At 42.9% G+C, this 21,022-nt stretch overlaps 1 pseudogene; it reads left to right on the forward strand.

The window, feature by feature from the left end:
* Positions 1-4,998: 4,998 nt before the first annotated feature.
* Positions 4,999-21,022, forward strand: part of LOC121540121 — a 44,500-nt pseudogene continuing 28,476 nt past the window's right edge.

Genomic DNA, 21,022 nt, shown 5'->3' on the forward strand with positions numbered 1-21,022 from the left:
GGAGAGAAGAGAGGAGGAGAGGAGAACATCATATAGAAGACAGATAAGATAGAGAGACAATTCATACCCAGGGGAGTTACTGACTCTGGCCCAAATGACACCCTGTTCCCTACGTAGTGCACTAGGCTACTTCTGATCAGATCTAAAGTAGTGCACTACATAGGGAATAGGGTGGAGATTGGAGATGTGTGTGTCTTTAACTTGTAAATGTGTGGAAGCTGGCTAGTGATGTGTCTTTAACTTGTAAATGTGTGGAAGCTGGCTAGTGGTGTGTCTTTAACTTGTAAATGTGTGGAAGCTGCCTAGTGGTGTGTCTTTAACTTGTAAATGTGTGGAAGCTGGCTAGTGGTGTGTCTTTAACTTGTAAATGTGTGGAAGCTGGCTAGTGGTGTGTCTTTAACTTGTAGATGTGTGGAAGCTGGCTAGTGGTGTGTCTAACTTGTAAATGTGTGGAAGCTGGCTAGTGGTGTGTCTTTAACTTGTAAATGTGTGGAAGCTGGCTAGTGATGTGTCTTTAACTTGTAAATGTGTGGAAGCTGGCTAGTGGTGTGTCTTTAACTTATAAATGTGTGGAAGCTGGCTAGTGGTGTGTCTTTAACTTGTAAATGTGTGGAAGCTGGCTAGTGGTGTGTAAATGTGTGGAAGCTGGCTAGTGGTGTGTCTTTACCTTGTAAATGTGTGGAAGCTGGCTAGTGGTGTGTCTTTAACTTGTAGATGTGTGGAAGCTGGCTAGTGGTGTGTCTAACTTGTAAATGTGTGGAAGCTGGCTAGTGGTGTGTCTTTAACTTGTAAATGTGTGGAAGCTGGCTAGTGATGTGTCTTTAACTTGTAAATGTGTGGAAGCTGGCTAGTGGTGTGTCTTTAACTTGTAAATGTGTGGAAGCTGGCTAGTGGTGTGTCTTTAACTTGTAAATGTGTGGAAGCTGGCTAGTGATGTGTCTTTAACTTGTAAATGTGTGGAAGCTGGCTAGTGATGTGGGTGACAGAATAGAATGAATAGGGAGGATGGGAGGGGAAATGGGCAGATATATAAGACAGATGAGGGAGAGAGAGATTTCCATACAGGAGTTACTGACACTGTCCCAAATGACACTCTGTTCCCTACGTAGTGCACTAGGCTACTTCTGACCTGATCTAAAGTAGTGCACTACATAGGGAATAGGGTGTAGATTGGAGATTTGCTCACTGTCATTAGAATGAAGATTTCCATACAGGAGTTACTGTCTCTGTCCCAAATCTCTCCCTGTTCCCTGCATAGTGCACTATGCTTCTTCTGACCAGATCTAAAGTAGTCTTCTAGATTTTACATGTTTTCTCCCTGTCATTAGAAAATGACAATATGGTAATGACTTTAGTGGTTTCCTCCCCCTTTGTTTTTATTGGTTGTGTGTTATGTGTGTTGTTGTGTTAGGTTTCCCCCCTGTGTTCCTAATGGAAAATCCATTAACAATGAATCAGAAACAAATTATATTCCAGTTGTGTTTAGACAACTTCATGGCTGACATCCCCCAGTTCTGTTCAGACCCATTGAACTGGGTCACATTCTAAATGGTCACTTGTATTGATAGTCCATGCTGGGCCTAACTGTGGTTAACCATACTGGAGGGTTTCTTTCTGCACACATATTCCCTCATCTCCAGAACTTTACCTGATGTCCTCTCTCTCTCTCTCTCTCTCTCTCTCTCTCTCTCTCTCTCTCTCTCTCTCTCTCTCTCTCTGTCTCTGCCTCTCTCTCTGCCTCTCTCTCTCTCTCTCTCTCTCTCTCCCATCAAACTGTATAGAAAGCAGACAACCTCAATATGGTTCATTCCTGTAGTTATCAGGACACATGGGGTGTGTAACAATTATCTCCTTTTTAACTTGTCCGCTTCCCTTTATGGATTTAAAAGGAAATGACTGGTATATGTAAACTCCCTCTACCCCATGCCAACACCAATCCAATGCTTTGACAATTGAGAGGAGTAGTGAAGGAATGATACACTTCAGGAGGAATGAGAGATTATTGGGACACACCCATGGAGTGATGATAGAGGGATGTGAAAGAGGAGAGAGGTAATGGTTGGACTTGACTTATTTATTCTCTCATTAGACTTATTCTGTTTCAATAACATAATTGCATAACACAAAATAAGTAAATTTAAGGAAGTATCCATGTACAGTGGATTAAAATTCATAACAAATCCTACAATGTGATTTTCTGGATTTTTTTTCCTCATTTTGTCTGTCATCGTTGACGTGTACCTATGATGAAAATTACAGGCCTCTCTCATCTTTTTAAGTGGGAGAACTTGCACAATTGGTGGCTGACTAAATACTTTCCCCCACTGTATTATAGATTTTATAACCACTTTTGTACTATTTTCACAAGTATGGGGTAACATTTCACAACTCTTAATACAAAACTCAAAACAGATCATCAAAAAGGCTGTTTTTTCAGAACTTTAAGCACATTTTCAATTGACTAAGTACAACACACAAAGGAAGTATCCTTGTATTTATCTTAAGATGTGAAATGCTCACTTCCTCCCATAAGAGTCATCATTAGTTGATGTAGGGTTTCATCTGTCAAAAGGTAAATCACACCTGTGTAAGTAGTCCACTAGGCTGTAATGTTAGTGGTTGCTTCATTAGAATGTTAGAATATCATACTGTAATGTTAGTGGTTGCCTCTTGAATATTAAAATATCATACTGTAATGTTAGTGGTTGCCTCATTAGAATATTAGAAAATCATACTGTAATGTTAGTGGTTGCCTCGTTAGAATATTAGAATATCATACTGTAATGTTAGTGGTTGCCTCTTGAATATTAAAATATCATACTGTAATGTTAGTGGTTGTCTCATTTGAATATTAGAATATCATACTGTAATGTTAGTGGTTGCCTCGTTAGAATATCAAACTGTAATATTAGTGGTTGCCTCATTCGAATATTAGAATATCATACTGTAATGTTAGTGGTTGCCTCGTTAGAATATCAAACTGTAATGTTAGTGGTTGCCTCATTCGAATATTAGGATATCATACTGTAATGTTAGTGGTTACCTCATTAGAATAATAAAATATCATATTGTAATGTTAGTGGTTACCTCATTAGAATATCATACTGTAATGTTAGTGTTTATATCATTAGAATATCATACTGTAATGTTAGCAGTTGCCTCATTAGAATATCATACTGTAATGTTAGTGGTTGCCTCATTAGAATATTATACTGTAATATTAGTGGTTACCTCATTAGAATCTCATACTGTAATGTTAGTGGTTGCCTCATTAGAATATCATACTGTAATGTTAGTGGTTACCTCATTAGAATATCATACTGTAATGTTAGTGGTTACCTCATTAGAATATCATACTGTAATGTTAGTGGTTACCTCATTAGAATATCATACTGTAATGTTAGTGGTTACCTCATTAGAATATCATACTGTAATGTTAGTGGTTACCTCATTAGAACATCATACTGTAATGTTAGTGGTTGCCTCATTAGAATATCATACTGTAATGTTAGTGGTTGCCTCATTAGAAAATCATACTGTAATGTTAGTGGTTGCCTCATTAGAATATCATACTGTAATGTTAGTGGTTGCCTCATTAGAATATCATACTGTAATGTTAGTGGTTGCGTCCCCCCCTGTGTTTTCCCTCTGTTTTCCTTATTGAAAATCAATTCACAATTCATCCCCCAAAAATCCTATTACGGTTTTGTTTTAATCACTTTGGTACTATTTTCACAAGCAGGTGGTACATTTTCACAACTCTTAGTATAAAACTGCAAGCTGGTCACGCTTGTAATGCAGCCAGTCTTTCATTCAAAACCTGTCATTGTGCATTCATTTGAATTGTAAAACATCTCTCACCACACAACCATTGATTCAAAATATAAATGGTTTAATCACTAAAACAACTTAATGATATCTTTTCAATTGAGTAGTTTTAACTACCAGTTAATCCAATAGCAATCACTGCAAGATAAGTGTTTCAAATAACCCTTAGAAGTGCTGAAAGTAATATGCTACAGTACTGTAAATTACAGTTCACATTTACATTACCCAACAAAATTGACAATCTATAATTTACATGATATCTATCCAATGTGTAATCAAAGGTGTGATCAATGAAGAAATCCTCAACAATCATTCATGGGAAAATAAAAATTATTTTTCAGATATAATTGCATCATACATGTAAGACATTAAATGAATGAAAATAAAATAATGTTTAGCACGCATTAATTTGCATCAAGACTATCTGAAAAATAATGTATTTGGACTTTCCACTGAAAACAAACAATGACCTGAAGATGTTCAAAAAATCTATGAATGAATGGAACCATTTATTTGTCTCTACAGTTTGAAGGAAGTTTCTAACTAGCATTAGCGCTATGAAGTCTATAGTAACTGCTAGCATGCCATAGACTTCCAGTCATTGTGCTAACGCTAGTTGGCATTGGCTCACAAAACGACCTCTAACTTCCTTCATACAGGATGCAGAGACATTAAAATGGTATCCATGAGCTCATCTGACTCTGAGGAAGTAGATAAAGGGCTTCACTGCCTAAATCCCGAAGAATGCCTTTAAATTGAGTTTTTCAGTGATTGCAATTATTATTTTTTGCATTTACATTTACATCGTAATCATTTAGCAGACACTCTTATCCAGAGCGACTTTCAATTAATGCAAAATGTGAATCACAATAAAAAAAATGGTATAGAAAAGTATTTAGTATTTTGAAAAGTTTAGTTCAGCCCAGTGTGATTCATTTACATTACATTTACATTTTAGTCATTTAGCAGACGCTCTTATCCAGAGCGACTTACAGTTAGTGAATATATTTTTTTTTTTATACTGGCCCCCCGTTGATTCAAATGACAAAATACTCAGAAGTCATTAAAATACGAATTTCAAATAGATGTAAGAGAAATACTGAACATCTCTGGCTACTACCCAACAGTCTGTCACACTTCCTTATCAAAGAAAACACAACCCCATCTACATACAGAGTACACAGTCAAGTAGGAAGCCCCTCCCTGTCCTCTGGTGTAGAGTTCCATGAAACCGAAAGTAATCTTTGACACTGCCATTGCTTAACCTACGGGAGAGAGCACCAAAATGGCAGCTAATCAGGAACTGTTCTGTTGATCCATCTGTCTGGATATACTGAAGGATCCGGTGACTACTGCCTGTGGACACAGCTACTGTATGGGCTGTATTAAAGAAAGCTGGGATCAGGATGATCTGAAAGGTGTCTACAGCTGTCCACAGTGCAGACAGACCTTTACCCCAAGGCCTGTTCTGAACAGAACCACTGTGTTGGCTGAAGTGGTGGAGAAACTGAAGAAGACAGGACTCCAGGCTGCTCCCCCTCCTGCTCTGTGCTATGCTGGACCTGGAGATGTGGCGTGTGATTTCTGCACTGGGACCAGAAAGCAGAAAGCCCTCATGTCCTGTCTGGTGTGTCTGGCCTCTTACTGTGAGACTCACCTCCAACCTCACTATGAATTTCCTGGTTTCAAGAAGCACAAGCTGGTCAAAGCCACCGCACAACTACAGGAGAAGATCTGCTCTCATCATGACAAACTGCTGGAGGTTTTCTGTCGTACCGATCAGCAGTGTATCTGTATGCTGTGTACAATGGATGAACATAAAGGCCATGATACAGTGTCAGCTGCAGCAGAGAGGACTGAGAAACAGGTAAGACCAGAACAACTTGTTGGTGACTGTCTGATAAACAAATAATAATTACAGTAGGAACTAAGGCTGTTTGAATATGAGATCATTCAAATGAAATCAATCCTCTGCAGAATAAATATGAACACAAACCTTGAGTATATTGAGTTTGCTCCCAATGTATCACCATTTTCTGAACTCAAACACTATTATCATTCCGAATGCCGTTTTAGGAGTTCAAAGTTCAGTCTCAACCCCTTGATACATGTACGTCTACCATAAAAACTATAATCATTCACATAGCAACATAGAAAATGTAATATGGTAAAGGACTTCCTCAAGATTTTAGACCTTCCTGTCTTTGGGACCTATGTCACATTACTATACTATTGATCTACTGGACAAATAAAGCTTGATAGCTCATTGAAGAGTGATTCTCCACAGAGGCAGCTGGGGATGAGTCAGCAGAAGGTCCAGCAGAGATTCCAGGAGAGAGAGAAGGAGCTGAAGGAGCTCCAACAGGCTGTGGAGTCTCTCAAGGTGAGTATTGTTGACCAGAGGAGACACACCATTTCACTTCTCTCCTCCAGTCAGAGAGAGAGGGAGAGGGGCCCCTATCCAATCCAACTGTTGGGAACAGGCTGTCTGGACCCCTGTCAGAGAATAGACTGCTTAATGTAACTGACTGGTTATGAACCCGGGTCTACTGCGGGAGAAACCATCATCTTGAACAAAAGGACATTCCCTATTGTTCTGACTGATTTAAAGTGGCTCTACCTCTTCACATAACCATGAGTAACCATGAGCGACTCATGTCTGCTATACATTAACAGGGAGCTCTCTCTCTCGATTCAATTAAATGGGCTTTATTGGCATTGGAAACATATGTTACATTACCAAAGCAAGTGAAATAAATAATAAACAAATCAGAAATTAACAGTAAACGTTACACTCACAAAAGTTTCAAAGGAATAGAGACATAAAAAGAAATCAAAATCAAATGTTATAACTCAAGTGCAAACAGAGTGAGCCATACACCAGACTGAGTTCTGGAGGTGAAATGGAAATGAATGAGGGAGAGTTAAGTGAGGTAGAAGGTGTGGTGAAGAGCTCAGAACCAGAGCCTGGTATCAATGGACATGATAAAGAAGAATCTGGTGCAGTAGGAGTTACATTGTAGGACAAAGTGGATCCATACCTTTTGGCAGATCCATTTGTGGTTTCAGGGTGGGTGGGAAAGAAGTTGGGTGCAGTTGAATCAGTGAAGGTAACCTGTAGTGGACTTGTGATATTTGTTTGTGTTTCTTCTGACCAGAGGGAGTGGGCGCTCCGTGTCACGCAACTTGGGTCAAGATCTGTTTCTTGCTTTGCTCTTAGGAACAGGGCACCATTGAAAGGAGTGATTTCTGGGGTAGCGTTAAGTGTAGAAGTGGAGCAATTAAGGTTGAAGACTGCTGGTGTTTGTGATTCCCGCCGTTTGGTGCAACGCAGACCGGTGGTGAGCGTGGTGAAACATAGGAGTCACTGTCAGTCCTTTTGAGTTTTGAGTCTTTACCAGAGAAAGTCATGGTAGGATATATCAGTTATCCTGTTAGAACTTTGTGCCGAATCCACTGTGCTGTTTAGGTGCAACGTTTATGGTCATGTTGCAGCAGTTTGTAGGAGGGAGATTCCAAGATGTGGGAAGTGTGCAGGAGGGCATGGAATAGAGGATTGTGTAGTTTCGGTGGATAAAGTTGTGTGTGTCAACTGTTGGGATGTCCATGTTGCTGGGGATCGGAAGTGTCCGGTGCGAGAGAGGCAGGTTGAGGTGCCTAGAGTCAGAGTAGTGCAGAAGGTGTCGTATGCTGAGGCAGTGAAGAAAGTAGAGGAGGATGGGTCAAGGGTGAGAGATCCTGAGAGGATCCCTGTGAGTAGTAGATCTGTGCCAGCACAGATGGATAGGCCAACGAGTGATATATGCTTTAGTAAAGTTAGCTTCTTAGCGTTCATAGCAATGGTTATCAACTGTACCGCACAAATGGAACGTAAATCACAGAAAATTTATGTTGTGGTGGCAGCTGCAGAGAAGTATTTGGGCATACAAGATTAGACTTCAGAAGAGTTACAGGGTGTGTTGAGTGGTGGTGTCCCGTCTTGCCAGGCCGTTGGCATGGTGCAGGAGCAGATAGGGTCAAAGTAGTGGAATGGGGTAGTGGGTATTTAATGAGTGTAGGGTTAGTTGGAAGGGTGTTTTTCTGTATCATTATAATTTCCCCTTTTCCCATTTTGTATCGCAAAGTAAAATCATTTTATATTATGGTCCAGTTGGGGGCGGTAATGCAATGTATTGGATACCTACCGCTGTTAAATTCTAAAGAAGAAGAAATGTTATATTATGTCTATGTACAGTGTTGTAATGATGTCTCTGTCTCTCTCATTCCATCACTTTCACGGTAGTTGGTTGTGTGGGTCTCTGGTTATGAATGGGGTGCTGACAGACAATCGTTAATGGATATTTATAGAGCTTTAATCAGGACGACAATTGATTATGGGTGTATAGTTTATGGAACAGCGGCAAGGACATAATCCAGTATATAGCTTTAAGGATATGTGTTGGTGCATTTAAATCAACATCTGTATGTGCCTTACTAGTGGAGGCAGGAGAGGTGCCTTTGGATATACAGCGTGAAAAATGGTCATTATCTTATTGGATTGAAAGGCTGTGAGGTTGAGCATCCCACTGCTACTGTTCTAGATGACTGTTGGGAATATACTAGTAGACAAGGCAGTGGTTTTGGTTGGACAGTTGGAAAGCTTGCTGATGAGAGTGGTTTGAGGGAGTTGGAGGTTGGCCCTTCTGTGGTGATAGGGGATGTTCCTCCATGGTTACTCCCAGACCCTGTTGTTGATCTAACCTTGGTAGAGAAAAGGAAAGATTGGTCAGAAGTCAGTGATATAGTGAAACTGGTTGACAAATACATTGGTAGAAGTTTTTATGCTTTTTTACCGCTTTTCACAGATGGATCCAAGGACCCAGATAGTGGACTCAAAGGAGCAGGCGTTTACGTTCCTGAATTTGATGTGCAGATATGTAGAAGACTAACAGATGAACTGTCAGTATACTCAGTTGAACGGTTGGTGATAATAGTTGCCCTCCAGTGGGTGGAGGACGTACAACCTGTTAGAATTATAGTATGCTCAGATTCTCTGTCTGTATTGAATAGTTTATCATCTGGTAAATCTAATAGGAGTTACCTGCTATTGGACGTATTAATGTTATTATGGAGAATTGAGAGAATGGGTGTAGTAGTGAGAATCTGCTGGGTCCCAGCACATTCGGGTGTGGAAGGGAATGAAATTGTAGACCAGTTAGCTAAAATAGCTTTGAAACTAGATATAATTGATATTAATGTTCCACTGGGTAGAGGTGAGGCCAAATGTAAGATCAGAGCCATTTTGATAGATGTGTGGCAGAAGAGATGGTACTCTGAGCACAAGGGCCGGCATATATTTGAATAGTTTACAGTTTTACAGAAAGGTCGATGGACCAATATTCAAAGTTCAGATTAGGAAGGAAGAGGTGGTGTTTACTCAATTGCGCTTAGAACATTGTACATTGAACTCGTCATTACATCTGGTTGGCAAGCATGGGAATGGTTTGTGTCTGGGGGGTACGGTCGATGAAACGGTGGAGCATGTGTTGTTAAATTGTTGTAAGTATGTTGAAGAGAGGGAAAGATTGAAGTGTAGGGTCATTGAGGTTGGACGGGGTTGGGGGGGTTTGGAAGGGATTTTGGGGATGGGGGAGGGTCTATTAGAAGTTAGTAGGGCTCTTCTTTATTTTCTCAGAAGTACTGAGTTAGGTAGGAGGATTTAGAAATGTTGGAAACCGTGATTGACCACACACTCCAGCACAGTAGTGTTAAACTATTGTAATTATTTTGCACTATAGCCTATTTATTGCCTTACCTCCATAACTTGCTACATTTGCACACACTGTAAATATATTTTTCTGTTGTATTTTTGACTTTATGTTTTTTACCCCATATGTAACTCTGTGTTGTTTTTATTGCACTGCTTTGCTTTATCTTGGCCAGGTCGCAGTTGTAAATGAGAACCTTTTCTCAACTGGCTTACCTGGCTAAATAAATGTGAAATAAAAAAAATAAAAAAGTAGCTGGCGGCATGCACCTTTAACGTTGGTTTGTGGACCGCCATTATATCATAGAAGAAGAAGTTGGTGGTGTGAGAGATTTGTGGTTCGTGAGGAGGGCTACTATTATTTTTTATTTTGGTTCTTGCGTATTTTCTGAATGTATTTTCTCATGGTGGAGGGTTTGTTTATTGGTTTCCACTGTTTATCGTTTAGCGTGATGGCCTCATCCGAGTGGAGAAGAAACGCTGTCGCTTCGGGTGCGTTCCGGAGAAGGTGTGGAGGAAGTTTTGCTCATGGTCGGCGAACAGGTTGGAGCAGAACATCTGCACTCTGCATCCAGAATGAACAAGGCGGTGGTTGTGTTAATGAAAAAGGTTTGTCTTGTTGCCAGTGGATTTTTGTGAGGGGTGTGTTGGTGCAGATTTTGCGATTTTCGACAAGAGTTGTGGCTAATCTGCCTCCGTGTACAGTGGGGAAAATAAGTATTTAGTCAGCCACCAATTGTGCAAGTTCTCCCACTTAAAAAGATGAGAGAGGCCTGTAATTTTAATCATAGGTACATGTCAACTATGACAGACAAAATGAGAAAAAAAAATCCAGAAAATCACATTGTAGGATTTTTTATGAATGTATTTGCAAATTATGGTGGAAAATAAGTATTTGGTCAATAACAAAAGTTTCTCAATACTTTGTTATATACCCCTTGTTGGCAATGACACAGGTCAAACGTTTTCTGTAAGTCTTCACAAGGTTTTCACACACTGTTGCTGGTATTTTGGCCCATTCCTCCATGCAGATCTCCTCTAGAGCAGTGATGTTTTGGGGCTGTCGCTGGGCAACACGGACTTTCAACTCCCTCCAAAGATTTTCTATGGGGTTGAGATCTGGAGACTGGCTAGGCCACTCCAGGACCTTGAAATGCTTCTTACGAAGCCACTCCTTCGTTGCCCGGGAGGTATGTTTGGGATCATTGTCATGCTAAAAGACCCAGCCACGTTTCATCTTCAATGCCCTTGCTGATGGAAGGAGGTTTTCACTCAAAATCTCACGATACATGGCCCCATTCATTCTTTCCTTTACACGGATCAGTCGTCCTGGTCCGTTTGCAGAAAAAAACAGCCCCAAAGCATGAAGTTTCCACCCCCATGCTTCACAGTAGGTATGGTGTTCTATGGATGCAACTCAGCATTCTTTGTCCTCCAAACACGATGAGTTGAGTTTTTACCAAAAAGTTATATTTTGGTTTCATCTGACCATATGACATTCTCCCAATCCTCTTCTGGATCATCCAAATGCACTCTAGCAAACTTCAGACGGGCCTGGACATGTACTGGCTTAAGCAGGGGGGACACATCTGGCAATGCAGGATTTGAGTCCCTGGCGGAGTAGTGGGTTACTGATGGTAGGCTTTGTTACTTTGGTCCCAGCTCTCTGCAGGTCATTCACTAGGTCCCCCCCGTGTGGTTCTGGGATTTTTGCTCACCGTTCTTGTGATCATTTTGACCCCACGGAGTGAGATCTTGCGTGGAGCCCCAGATCGAGGGAGATTATCAGTGGTCTTGTATGTCTTCCATTTCCTAATAATTGCTCCCACAGTTGATTTCTTCAAACCAAGCTGCTTACCTATTGCAGATTCAGTCTTCCCAGCCTGGTGCAGGTCTACAATTTTGTTTCTGGTGTCCTTTGACAGCTCTTTGGTCTTGACCATAGTGGAGTTTGGAGTGTGACTGTTTGAGGTTGTGGACAGGTGTCTTTTATACTGATAACAAGTTCAAACAGGTGCCATTAATACAGGTAACGAGTGGAGGACAGAGGAGCCTCTTAAAGAAGAAGTTACAGGTCTGTGAGAGCCAGAAATCTTGCTTGTTTGTAGGTGACCAAATACTTATTTTCCACCATAATTTGCAAATAAATTCATTAAAAATCCTACAATGTGATTTTCTGAAAAAAAAATTCTCAATTTGTCTGTCATAGTTGACGTGTACCTATGATGAAAATGACAGGCCTCTCTCATCTTTTTAAGTGGGAGAACTTGCACAATTGGTGGCTGACTAAATACTTTTTTCCCCCACTGTATTACTATGAACAGACGCAAGTAGTTGGTTAGTTTTGGTAGATTTGCAAGTGGTTTTCGTGTGCTCTTGGCTGGGTGCCAAGCGGAATCCGTTAAACATGTCTCTTTTCGTAGACAAGTGTTTGTTTCTTAACAAACTTCAAGGTTACGCAGGGGAGGGGTGGAACGCAGGGTTTGCTAGCACAGAAAGTTTTGGGTGTTTCTAGTGTGGGGATGTAGGGCATAATGCTAGTGCAGACAAACGCGACCAGCCGGCAGCGGGGGCTAGGACTAGGCTGGACACAATACATTTTAAACACCTTTTTCTGATAAAACTACTTCATTGCATCCGCCATGGAGCCCAGTTTCATAATATTACCATATGTCCCAGATGCTTGCCGTAGGTTAGAAATAATAGGGCATGTTTCACCCTGCCAGCTCCTATTAGTTGTATTGAGCTCTGAGTGCTATACAGAAACTTTAACCCTACCAATAACCTATTTTAGCCTTAACCCTAATTCTAGGGTAGGGTAGCCTAGAACACATTTAGAAACTATTTAAGTAATAATATTGTTAGTAAATACCATTATAGTACTAAATAGGTTTTGATGAACAAAATAATCAAAATTCTATCGAAGCACTTTGCTGTTTTTTGTTATTAGTAATTTTTTTATATTTATTATTGCAAGGCAGAACACTTGATAAAGTGTCATAATGTTGTCCGGCAGGGCGGCAGGTAGCTTAGTGGTTAAGAGCGTTGTGCCAGTAACCGAAAGGTTGCTGGTTCTAATCCCCGAACCGACTAGGTGAAAAATCTGTCGATGTGCCCTTGAGCAAGGCACTTAACCCTAATTGCTCCTGTAAGTCGCTCTGGATAAGAGCGTCTGCTAAAATGACTAATTATTATTTATAATTATTATTGTCCGATGCGCTTACCTCAACCCTAGAAAACATGCATGATAAAAATCAACTTAATATCTCATATTGGGAGTAAACAGTCTCGGAATAGAAAAGAGGAGTGCATCTTCCAGCCCGCCAATAAATTACATAATGCAACCGTCGTGGTTAGCATATTTACCTCAACATGCCCCTCGCTTGCATGAGAAGACAGAGTGCTCGATGCTGGTTGATGAATTTGACAATGAATGTACTAGGAAAATACGTTTTTGTCGACCAGAGGTGACTGAATTAATGTTCAGGCTTGGAACTGCACCATTGACTTTGCTAAAGACAGGAATAGTGAGGGAACTCATTTGGGCTGGGCAGGGGTGTTGAATAATGTTCTGAATCAGTTCCATCTAGTGGACACATGGAGAATTAAGTATCCCATCTCAAAGCAATATTTGTTGGTGAAGGTGGTTGGGGATAGGGTAAGCACAGCTCTCCTGGATCGTATCTATACATTCAAGAATCAGCAACAGGCTATTGAGGGCCTCCATTCTCCCAGTTGGGTTTTCAGACAATCATATTGCCATGGCTCAGTTCTCTGTTTTACCAGGGCCCAGGCAGGTGTCCTATTGGAAATTCATTGTAAAGCTCTTACAAAATGCCACTTTTTGCTCAAACTTCCAAGGCTTTTGGGAGAGGTGGGAAGGGGGAGTTTGAGTCTCTCAGTCAGTGGTGGGACGTAGGGAAAGCCCAGATTCAGGTTTTCTGTCAGCACTAAACAGCTTTTTCCTCTTCAGAGGCCTGGAGAGTACTGGGGGAGCTTGAGTGGTTCATTTATGAGGTGGAGGCTGAGTTGGTGGGGCAAAGTGGGGCTACAAGATAATATATCTGAACTACTCAGGGACCTAGGGGCTTTCTTTTCAGATGAAAGCAAAAGGAGCACTTGTAAGAGCTAGATTTTCCATGTTGAGGGAGATGGATGCTCCCAGCTCTTTTGGGTTGGAGAAACAGAGTGGGGAAACCAAGAAAATCCATTGTTTACGTTGGTCTGATGGGCGTGTAACTTCTGTTGTGGGGAGATGAGGGAGCCTGATTGGTGGGTAACTTCTGTTGTGGGGAGATGAGGGAGCCTGATGGGCGGGTAACTTCTGTTGTGGGGGAGATGAGGGAGCCTGATGGGTGGGTAACTTCTGTTGTGGGGGAGGTTGAGGGAGCCTGATGGGTGGGTAACTTCTGTTGAGGGGAGAGGAGGGAGCCTGATGGGTGGGTAACTTCTGTTGTTGGGAGAGATGAGGGAGCCTGATGGGTGGGTAACTTCTGTTGTGGGGAGATGAGGGAGCCTGATGGGTGGGTAACTTCTGTTGTGGGGGGAGATGAGGGAGCCTGATGGGTGGGTAACTTCTGTTGTGGGGGAGATGAGGGAGCCTGATGGGTGGGTAACTTCTGTTGTGGGGGAGATGAGGGAGCCTGATGGGTGGGTAACTTCTGTTGTGGGGGAGATGAGGGGAGCCTGATGGGTGGGTAACTTCTGTTGTGGGGGAGATGAGGGAGCCTGATGGGCGTGTAACTTCTGTTGTGGGGGAGATGAGGGAGCCTGATGGGTGGGTAACTTCTGTTGTGGGGAGAGGAGGGAGCCTGATGGGTGGGTAACTTCTGTTGTGGGGGAGATGAGGGAGCCTGATGGGTGGGTAACTTCTGTTGTGGGGAGATGAGGAGCCTGATGGGTGGGTAACCTCTGTTGTGGGGGGAGATGAGGGAGCCTGATGGGTGGGTAACTTCTGTTGTGAGGAGATGAGGGAGCCTGATGGGTGGGTAACTTCTGTTGTGGGGAGATGAGGGAGCCTAATAGGTGGGTAACTTCTGTTGTGGGGGAGATGAGGGAGCCTGATGGGTGGGTAACTTCTGTTGTGGGGGAGATGAGGGAGCCTGATGGGTGGGTAATTTCTGTTGTGGGGGAGATGAGGGAGCCTGATGGGTGGGTAACTTCTGTTGTGGGGAGATGAGGGAGCCTGATGGGTGGGTAACTTCTGTTGTGGGGGGGAGATGAGGGAGCCTGATGGGTGGGTAACTTCTGTTGTGGGGGAGATGAGGGAGCCTGATGGGTGGGTAACTTCTGTTGTGGGGGAGGTTGAGGGAGCCTGATGGGTGGGTAACTTCTGTTAAGGGGAGAGGAGGTAGCCTGATGGGTGGGTAACTTCTGTTGTTGGGAGAGGAGGGAGCCTGATGGGCGTGTAACTTCTGTTGTGGGGAGATGAGGGAGCCTGATGGGTGGGTAACTTCTGTTGTGGGGGAGATGAGGGAGCCTGATGGGTGGGTAACTTCTGTTGTGGGGGAGATGAGGGAGCCTGATGGGTGGGTAACTTCTGTTGTGGGGGAGATGAAGGAGCCTGATGGGTGGGTAACTTCTGTTGTGGGGGAGATGAAGGAGCCTGATGGGTGGGTAACTTCTGTTGTGGGGGAGATGAGGGAGCCTGATGGGTGGGTAACTTCTGTTGAGGGGGGAGATGAAGGAGCCTGATGGGTGGGTAACTTCTGTTGTGGGGGGAGATGAAGGAGCCTGATGGGTGGGTAACTTCTGTTGTGGGGGGAGATGAGGGAGCCTGATAGGTGGGTAACTTCTGTTGTGGGGGAGATGAGGGAGCCTGATGGGCGTGTAACTTCTGTTGTGGGGGAGATGAGGGAGCCTGATGGGTGGGTAACTTCTGTTGTGGGGAGAGGAGGGAGCCTGATGGGTGGGTAACTTCTGTTGTGGGGGGAGATGAGGGAGCCTGATGGGTGGGTAACTTCTGTTGTGGGGAGATGAGGGAGCCTGATGGGTGGGTAACTTCTGTTGTGGGGGAGATGAGGGAGCCTGATGGGTGGGTAACTTCTGTTGTGAGGAGATGAGGGAGCCTGATGGGTGGGTAACTTCTGTTGTGGGGAGATGAGGGAGCCTGATGGGTGGGTAACTTCTGTTGTGGGGGAGATGAGGGAGCCTGATGGGTGGGTAACTTCTGTTGTGGGGAGATGAGGGAGCCTGATGGGTGGGTAACTTCTGTTGTGGGGGAGATGAGGGAGCCTGATGGGTGGGTAACTTCTGTTGTGGGGGGAGATGAGGGAGCCTGATGTGTGGGTAACTTCTGTTGTGTGGAGATGAGGGAGCCTGATGGGTGGGTATCTTCTGTTGTGGGGGAGATGAGGGAACCTGATGGGTGGGTAACTTCTGTTGTGGGGAGATGAGGGAGCGGGCTGTGGAGTTGTACTCTGATTTATAGAGGGCAGAACTCTGTGATCCTGGGTGTTCTCAGGTTCTGCTCACAGACCTTTCCAAACTCTCTGTCACAGAGAAATCAAATGGACATTTCCTTGGCCTTTCACAAATTCTCAGCTGCTGTCTCTCAGACGGTCTGCCTGTGGATTTGTATAAAAAGTTCTGGGGGATAATTGGACAGGACTTGTGTTGCGTCGGGGTGGGGGAGCTGTTGCTAAGCTGTAGACGGGAGGCTTTGACTCCCCTATCCAAACAAGAGGGGGCGTCTTTATTGATCTCTCTAAGGCTTTTGATACAGTTGATCATGCTATACTAAGGCAGAGATTGTTGAGTGTAGGTCTTTCGGAGCATGCAGTTGCATGGTTTGCTAACTATCTGTCTGATAGAACTCAGTGCACTCAATTTGATGGGCTTATGTCTGTTAAATTGTCTGTCCTGAATGGTGTGCCCCAGGGCTCTGTACTTGGTCCTCTCTTATTCACTATTTATATTATTGATTTAGACAAAAATGTCCAAAATGCACAACTTCATTTTTATGCTGATGATACTGTTATTTACTGTTGTGCCTCATCTCTTACAAAAGCTTTCCAGAACTTGCAAACTGCTTTTTATACTGTTCAACATACCTTGTGTCAATTGAAGCTTATCCTCAATACTGACAAAACTAAACTAATGGTGTTTTCTAATGCAAGAAATAGACCTCTGAACCTTTCACCTGTTACTACCTGTCAGGGCAAGGAGATCGAGGTTGTAACCTCATATAAATATCTTGGAATTCTAATTGATGACGGCCTCTCTTTTAAATTGCATATTCAACAACTTACAAAAAAATTGAAGCTGAAATTGGGATTTTATTTTAGGAATAAGGCCTGTTTTTCTTTTGAAGCCAGAAGGAGGCTAGTATCAGCTACATTTATGCCTTTACTAGACTATGGGGATATTTTATATATGAATGCTTCCGCTCAGTGTTTGAGATCAATTGACACTCTTTATCATGGTACTTTGAGATTTATTTTAAACTGCAAAACCCTTACGCACCACTGTACTTTGTATACCAGGGTTGGCTGGCCTTCTCTAGTCACTCGTAGGCTCAGTCACTGGTATACTTTTATTTACAAAGCCATTTTGGGTTTACTACCTTTTTATTTGGGCATTTTTATTGTTCAGAAATGTGGTGGGTACTCTCTTCGTTCACTGGACTTTATCCTGCTAACTGTTCCAAATGTCCGAACTGAATTTGGTAAAAGGTCTTTATGTACTCTGCGCCATCGTCTTGGAACACCTTACAAAATAATTTTAAACTGGAAGAACTTGTCCCGATTGGTGTTTTTAAATCTCTGATGAAGGATTTTGAGGCTGATTCCTGACCTGTCAATGTTTTTAATTTGCTATTTTTGATATTGTTATACTCTTGTGAATTCATGAATGGTTTTTACTAGATTACTTGTAGTTTTTCATGTTGTCTGTCTGTAATTTTTTGTAATGACTTGGTGCTGCCTATCTTGGCCAGGACGCTCTTGAAAAAGAGATTTTAAATCTCAATGAGCCCTTCCTGGTTAAATAAAGGTTAAATAAATAAAAAAGTAGATTTGAGCGATTTAAAGAACTGGAGCCTGTGCCATTGCTCTGTTTGGACTATATAAGGTCTTTACCAAGGTCCTCGCTAACAGACTGAAGTCCCACCTGGACTCTATTGTACACAAGGACCAAACGTACTGTGTACCAGGACACTCAAACACAGACAATCTGTTCATAATCAGGGGAAAGCCTTTGATAGGGTGGACCAGTGGCGGCTCCTGAAAAAATTCTCAGGAGGGGCAATTTTTCTGATGATTTAGGTGACCTACACACATTTAAAAAAAGATATGTCCAGCAACAACATGAAGACAGGGGCAGCATATAAGTCAATACCAGAAGCATTTATTGACTGATCTCAAAAGTGTTGGCTTACCAGGGTTGGTGGAGCCCTCAGTTTCATCTTTGCCTCGCAAAGCTAACTCAAACACTCCGCAAAACTTCACACACTGGATTAGCCGGCTGAGGATGTGGCGGTTCTTGCTAATGTCGTAGTAAATATATTTGTTATAGTGAATATGGAATATGATATGTTGAGTAAAATGTTGTGCTAAGATCTATTTAGGTCAGGAGCTGGTTATAAGTTCTGTTCCTATCCAATAACAATGGACAAAAGGGTCCTATCTTGTCAGCCTTGTCAGCAGGTGGCCAAGGACAACACCCACGCCATAGGCCTCTCAGTTCTTCCAACTCACGAGTTCTTGCTCTGAGGACACACACACACACAAACACACACACACAATCATCACTGTTAAACACACACACACACACACACATCATCACTGTTAAACACACACACACACACAAAAAAATCCCCTCTCTTAGGCTGAACATTTGAAGACAGAGAACCCGACTCAGAGCCAATGCAACAGTGACAGTAGCCTGCAGGGGACCTCGCCCAACTCATCAGGACCAATCAGAAGATCAGAACTACTAGATTGAACCTACTTCATTTATTGCATAAAATGTCTGCACACAATGTTTCGGGGCTCTCTTCAGATAATAATAATAATAATAATAATAATATGCCATTTAGCAGACGCTTTTATCCAAAGCAACTTACAGTCATGCGTGCATACATTTTTGTGTATGGGTGGTCCCGGGATCGAACCCACTACCTTGGCGTTACAAGCACCATGCTCTACCAGCTGAGCTACAGAAAGTGGATACTCATGGATGCGCATTGCAATTGTAAAATGTCAACACAATTGGAGACACCACGTCATTTTTGGAGACATGTTATTGACAGTAAACTATTGTAGATGCGACTGCTAACTAACTAAAACATTTTAGCTGGCTAGCTAATCATCTTAGCTAAATGTGGGGCAAACAATTCAGTTATTTACCGTTAATTTGAGGGATTGGGGTGAAAGAAATCGAGTTACATAGTGATACTTTACGATATACTGTATTGACAATATCGCAATATTTTAGCGCTAGTTGGCTGTACCTGCACCAAAACACCATTATTGTTCCTTCATAGCTTGTTCTCAATCTTTTCACATTGGGAGCCAATTTGTTTTCAGCACTTTTATTTCCATGACTGATCAAAACTCGTTCTCATGGCTTTCTGATCCCTCTGCAACAGACATATGGTGCGCAATAAAATCACAGTATCGAATCGCAATACGTATAGAATCATGAGACTCGCAATGCTGATGCATATATCTTATCGTGAGGTTCCTGGCAATTCCCAGCCCAAGTTCATTTGCCACAACAAATCTCTTCGCTAGCAAACGCGATGTCTTCTCCAAAACGGCAATGTGTCTCCAGCAATGTTTACTTTTTTGACGTTCTATGGCATCTCCACTTTCCAAGCATATATGACCACATGTAATATTTTGGTAAGTGATGCAAATAGTGAACTATGTAGGGCCAGGATGTAAAATATATGTAGCTGCAGCAATTTCTCTTATCTGATATGGTAAGTAATGGGGCTTAATTTATAGCTCCCTAAGAGTTTGACGAACGGGTCCGTGAACGCGATTCCAGATATATTTACCTCTGAATAAACTGCCTTTATTACACCATATCCACATCCAGTAAACTTGTGATTATCAACACTAACCTCATCGTTGTGGCGGCGGACAGCTAGCCTGTATCCCTCGTCATCCAGTTGAGTGAGTGGCAATGTCTTTTTTCGTTCGTACCAATTTTTGGAAAATCCTCGGGTGTAGGACTTTCCGCCTTTAGTAGAAACCTGTTGAATTATTAAATTTGGTCTGGGAGGTCCTAATTGTTTCGTTGCCAATTTATCTTCATTTGTTCGCCGACAAAAAGGAACTTCTTTCAAACAATCCACTCTTTTCTCAGTTACGTTCATGGTTACGTAACGTATGACGAAAGCGCGTAAGTGCAAGCCCACAGACACCCATTGAGATTGTATTGAAGGCTCTGAAATTTGAAAAAAATAGATTTTACATGGGAGTCTATGACAGAAGTTCTGGGCGATTTTCAATCTGACTGAAATCGCCCCAAAAAGGGGTGGAGCCATTTGAAGCACGACTTTAGCCTGATTCGACATTTAGTGGCAGTGTGGCACTGTGGCAGATCAGACGTATAGATTACAACACTGATAACTACTGTTGCCGTGATATAATTGATTAGAAAAAAAATCCCTTCCTTTTCCCGTTTGGCAGTGCGTCGCCCATATCGCCCTATTGAACAGGCCGTCCCTGGGGTGGACCATGAATATCTGTTCAATGTGTTGTTTTGGTTGTGGGGAGAAATTTGTGGCCTGTGTTCAAATGTTGTACGCTGGGGCTTCATGTATGGTCAAGGTGGGGGGAGGGCTCAGTAGGCCAGTCTGGGTAGGGAGGGGCATTCACCAGGGATGCCCTCTGTCAGGGCAGCTGTACACTCTTGTTATTGAGCCCTTTCTGGGCCTGCTACGCAGGAGGCTACAGGGAGTGTGGGAGCCAGGCATAGGGTTGGGGACAGGCATAGCAGTGTCAGCATACGCTGGTTACGTCTGTGTTGGTTAGGGATGAGCAGAACCTACAGGCCCTGGAGAATAGTTTGAGGGGTGTACGAGGGGGCGTCTTCTGCTTAGGTAAACTGGGGGCAAGAGTGAGGCTCTGTTATGTGGGGCATGGAGGGACAGGGCACCTCCGCAGCTTCCAGGGGGGTTGCAGTGGGGCTGTGAGTGGCTCAAGATGCTTGGGGTGTATCTGGGCTCGGAGGGGTGGGTTAGGAAGAACTGGGAAGGAGTGTCACAAGCGGTGGTGTCGAAGTTGACGAAGTGGAGGTGGCTCATCTCCCAAGTGGCATACAGAGGGACGGTGCTGATCATCAACAACTTGCTGGCACCCTCTCTATGGCTTAAATTGGCCATTCTCAACGCCGCCGGTGGTCTGCTTGTGGACCTGAAGCGCAAGTTAGTAAACATTTTATGGTCAGGGTGGCAGCGTTCTGACTCCCTCAGTGTCAAGGTTAGACACATCAGGA

The sequence above is a fragment of the Coregonus clupeaformis genome, unplaced genomic scaffold, assembly GCF_020615455.1.
Source record: "Coregonus clupeaformis isolate EN_2021a unplaced genomic scaffold, ASM2061545v1 scaf0048, whole genome shotgun sequence".
NCBI classification, from domain to species: Eukaryota; Metazoa; Chordata; class Actinopteri; order Salmoniformes; family Salmonidae; genus Coregonus; species Coregonus clupeaformis.